We start from the raw sequence: 5,176 nt of genomic DNA on the forward strand, positions 1-5,176 counted from the left end.
GCAGATCAGAAGAAATTTCTCAGCCTATCTTGATGCATGGGAAATTCCTTGCCTGAATCGCTCAAGAAACCGTTTTTTTCTTCGATCGCAGTACGCAGTAGCGAAGAAATGACAGTTCAAATGGCAGTCACCGAAGAAAGTTTCTGTCAGGAATCACTCAAGAAGTTTCTTGAGCGATTCCTTTCGAACTCGAAACTGCGCTTTACCACAACAATTATTCGCCAAATCGCCAGTGAATAATACATTTTTATTAGGGAAGTGCCGAAAATAGGTACACATGCCCAAATGATAAAAGACCTTATTTCTGGAGCAACATTTGAAAAGGGCCCAAGAGGTCTTGTGTCTTTCAAGGTATCTTTTTTGGAAAACGCTCCGTAGGGCATAAGGCATAACAGCAGCCCGCCCACGCAAATGAACACCGTTATCCGAAAGATCGATGTTCGCTCTATCTGATAACCGCGGTCTTAGTTTGTGTGAATAAAAGCTGATGGGGGCTCAGGAGCGACGTGTGAAGTCATTGTTTACCAATGCTTGTATGCCCTTTTCAAATGTTGCTGCAGATTTTTCCCGTAGTGCAGTGCAATTTCGGCGACTACAATCAACTTCAACCCTGGTTGTTCTAAAATTAGTTCTAAAAATGTTTGTTGACAAAAGTTGACAAACATTATTGTTTTGAATTTTCTGTTCCTCCACTGTTTCTCACAAGTGCAACGAATTTCACCGGTTGTTCCGCCGGGGTGAATGGAAGTACCTGTCTCCTGGTGAGTGACGATGGCCAAACCGCGACCCTGCATAGTGCCCTGCTGTCAGGGGGAAAAATTCGAACTAGTGCACAAGTTTCCCTCGGATCGAGAACGCGCCGAACTGTGGAAGACGATTTTGGCCGTGCCGGAACTGGCCCCGCTCGATGTGGACACCATTCGTGGGAGGTATTTTGTTTGCAGCCGGCACTTTCGGGACGCTGATTATAAGAATAAAGTGTCTAGGAGTTTGAATGTGACGGCGAATCCGTCGCTGAATCTGAGGGGATTGTATGATTCGGAAGGATTGCACCGGGTGATTCCCCCGATGGGTGGAACGCGTCCCCAGCAGGTGGAAACGAATCAAAACACAGTGATGACGCTCAGTTTGGAAGTGCAATCGATGGCGCCCGAATGTGGGACTGTGATGGGCACATCGAATGAGAAGAACGTTTTTAACTGTACGGGTGATCCGTTGGAAGAATCAGTTTCGGTGGTGGGGGTGGAAAGTTTGGTGGAAGAGCACAATCCCATCGAAGTGGTTGAAGTGCCTCAGCCGATGAGGTTCCCCGTGGCGCAGAAACGAGTAATCGGACCGACTGCGATGGCGGGAAGCACGCCGGCAAAGATGTTCCGATTTCGGAAGAAGCTGAACATTGTCAAGGTAGACGGAGCCATGTCGGATCCGGAAGGAGTCCAGAATGCGCCAACATCAGATGCACTGATTTTGAAGAAGGTCAAGGTGATGTCACCACAGAAAAAGATCCTTAAAATTTGTTCGATTGGCGAAAGGAAAAAGGAAACCGTATCTGTGGAAACGCAAACGGATGTAGAAGAATCACAACCGGCCCCGGCGGAGCACATAGATCCGAAGGAGAGTGAAGCAACTGAGACTGAGCACAAAGCAGATGAGGAATCGCAAGATAACGTAAATCCGCTCACCCGAGTGTTGGCTCTGCTGGAATGTACGCCGGAAAACTTGCTGAAGTTGAAGAAGAAGATGAGCGACGGAGCAGTCATATTCGATGAAAACTTGTTTCGCGAGACGGAGGAGGAAGATGCGGACGGCGGTAAGATTGATACTTTTTGCTATTTTATAACATGATAAGAGATGCTAAAGGTCATCTTCGTGGGGATGAAGCTACATGGGCGTAGTAAATGCACTTGATTTAAAAAGTATCTGAATTTTTGATATTCAAGCAAATTGTTGAGATATTTTTCATAACTTCAGGATAACGTTGCGTAATTAAGGATGGGGTTGGACATTCTTAAAGCTCATCTTGTCGCCCCTGGGGAAAATAATCCAACTACGTTACTGCCAACATGCGTGATGCTGCAAATTTCACTTTCATTCTCAGACCAGATCGTTCGACTTTAGCATCGGCTTATCGCATCCTATATAAATCTCAGTTCTATTTTAGCAGGCGATCATTAAGCACGTTTTCTTGTGTTCTTATCTGTCGTATTTGGTGTAACGTTGTGTTTCTCTAGCCATGCAAAAACCGGTTGTCGACGAACGGTTATTCCTGACGTTGAAGAGATCGGAATCCGATGAACCCATCCGGGTGAGCTACATTTGGCTGCGGGACCATTGCCGTTGTAACGAGTGCTACAATCATGAAACCTTCCAACGGTCGCTGTCGATCCTGGACGTGCCGGAAGATGTCAGCCCGGCGAGCTTCGAGATCCGGGACGGGGCACTGAACGTGTTATGTAAGTAGATGTGAATTCTTGCTAGGTGCTAAATTGTTTTACTCATCTATTCATATCATCCAGACGATCATGTAAGGTTTTTTAAATGGGAGTATTGATAAAAAATATGTTTGTCTCCAGGGAAAGATGAGCACGCATCTTCGTACGACCTGGACTTTATCTTCAGCGCCCAGTTCGGCCTGTACAAGGAATCTCTACTGCAGGAACACACGCAGCCGACTTTCTGGGACCGCGATATGATCAGCATCAAGCCCGACTACTGCCGGGTCACCCTGAATGAACTTCTGTGCAATGACGACATCGTCAAGAGGCTCGTTCACAGCCTGTACATGTACGGTGTGGCCTTCATCGAGAAGGTCCCGGCCAATGCGCAGAGCACGGAGATGGTCGTTCGGAGAATCTTCCCCATCCATAAGACGCTTTTCGGCGAGATGTGGACTTTCAGCGATTCGATGGACCATAGCGACACCGCTTACACAAAGAACTATTTGGGACCGCACACGGACAATACGTACTTTAGTGATGCGTCCGGCTTGCAGGTTCTGCACTGCATCCAATTCAAAGGAACCGGTGGTCAGACCATCCTGATCGATGGCTTCAAAGCAGTTGAGCAGTTGCGTCTCAAGAAACCGGAGGTGTTCGAACGGCTATGCAACTATCCGGTCACCGGTGAATACCTGGAAGAAGGTAAACATCACTCCTACTGTGCGCCGATCATCCAGCGGAACATCATCACCGGAGAGGTGGAGCAGTTGAGGTTCAACGTGTACGATCGAGCCATTCTGAAGACAATCCCTCAGGAACAGGTTCCGCAGTTTTATGCGGATTTTAAAGACTTAGGAGCGGAAATCAACGATGAATCGATGGCGTGGAAGTTCCAGCTGACACCCGGAACGGTGATGATCTTCGACAATTGGCGGGTGCTGCACGGGCGGATGGCTTACAGCGGGAAGCGCGTTATGAGTGGATGCTACGTGGCAAGGACGGATTACCAAAGTGTGGCCCGAACGTTGGGAATCATTTCGTAGGTGCGTCATGGCAGCATGTTCAGACAAACAATAAATGAAGATTTTAAACAAAAGGTAAGTTCAGTTAAATTATTGAAAGATTACGTCCCACGAATACTGTAAAATACCTGTGCAATATGTCTATCTGTTTCATATAGGGTAATCGTTCCCATCGTTGTGGTAGTACCTAATGTTGCTGTAATGGCAATTGGCTTCTTTAGCGGTGTTGAGATAATTCCATATTCAGAATCTGCACGCAAAACTGAGCCGAAATCCAAATTTTCGTGAATTTTGATGCCCGGGAACCTATTTAAAAATCAGTTTGAAGTTTGTATGGGAGTGATTTGTCGAATCACCCCTCGTCGCCTTTTGTACTGGATGGAGCTGTCAAGCAGTTGGCCAGCTGTCAAAAGGTGATTTCGAAAAATATCTTCGAAATCTATTTTAAGTACCAAAATAAAGTTCTAAAAATCTGTAAAAAATCATGGTGGTTCAGAAAAAGGTGCTCTTTCGTATAAAATCGAAAAATCGCTACATATTTCTTAATTTAAAAACCCAATTGAGCACTTTTTCGACTGAAATGTTACCAAAAGGTATTTTTAACTGATGTATTGTGCTTAATTTATGAGATTGCACCATTTGTTTGCTTAAGATTTGCCCAAAAACCTATTTAAAAAATTATGTTTTCCTTAATATGTTTGCTGCTGTGTTCCTGTAGTGTTCCTAATGTTGTGGTATCGCATATGATTTCAATGGGATACCGCAACATTAGGAACACAATGTTCTTTCTGATAAAAACGAATAAAATGCTCCTCACAACCTTAAAGTGGCAATATTTAGTTATTTTCCCGTAGATAAAGGATAGATTTTATTATTTTCAATTCAATCCATGTAAAAAGTTTGCTTGGGGCGATACAATTGTGGTTTAAGCATGAACTCAGTACTTAACTCCTCCATGATCGGATCAATTACCCTAACAACCAATGTAGATTTACTTCGTACCATTTACAAAAACAAAAGTTGTCTCTATTGACAATCGCTCTTCGCTCGCGACAGGCGATTTTTTCAACGCTCTTTTGTGTTAAAGTGTCTTGGGATTCCCGTTGCGACTAAATTTTGCATCGATGTAAGATGTCTTCGCACAGGAGAAAGACGCTAGTCAGACTGGACTTCGGAGAATTGGAAAGTTCCTCAAGTAGTTCATTAACCCTAGTATGACAGGCCCTAATGGTGACAGGCACGCTGAACGTGCACTACACCATTGTGGTGCGGATGGATAAGCCAATATCGTTGTAAATGACCATAGCACATACCTGAGCTACTCAAACAAATACCATGTCTTGAAGTGTAGAATTAGCGTTATGTTAAAATACACATAAATAAAAACAAAAAAAAAACATGTCTTCGGACGGCCAGTAGATACATTTAATTTCTTGTTTGTGGATGAGGTTCTTAGTAAAACGAAATTTTGTTGCAATATGCTTCATTTTTTGGTACAGTTTCTCTCTTCGATTACCTATCTTCAGACAACTCTGACTAGGTATCTTCATAGATGACTCGTTGTTCATCGTTTAGTTCTTGCAGCAGTAACTTTTATATCCTTTAATTGAAAAATATTAAGGATGCTAACAAGTCCAAGGCTTCTGCAGTCTCTGTCGTATGGTCCGATAACCACTGGTATTTATACAAGCGAAAGTCTAGACATTTGATAACTAA

The 5,176-nt window shown here is 44.0% G+C and overlaps 1 non-coding gene across 1 annotated transcript; it reads left to right on the forward strand.

The window, feature by feature from the left end:
- The first annotated feature begins 659 nt into the window (after positions 1-659).
- LOC109420206 (uncharacterized) lies at positions 660-3,539 on the forward strand. Its single transcript, XR_003894686.2, has 3 exons — positions 660-1,810; positions 2,232-2,453; positions 2,574-3,539. It is a non-coding gene; the product is annotated as an uncharacterized LOC109420206 (transcript).
- Positions 3,540-5,176: the final 1,637 nt, after the last annotated feature.

Source organism: Aedes albopictus, chromosome 2 (genome assembly GCF_035046485.1).
Source record: "Aedes albopictus strain Foshan chromosome 2, AalbF5, whole genome shotgun sequence".
In the NCBI taxonomy this organism is placed as follows: Eukaryota; Metazoa; Arthropoda; class Insecta; order Diptera; family Culicidae; genus Aedes; species Aedes albopictus.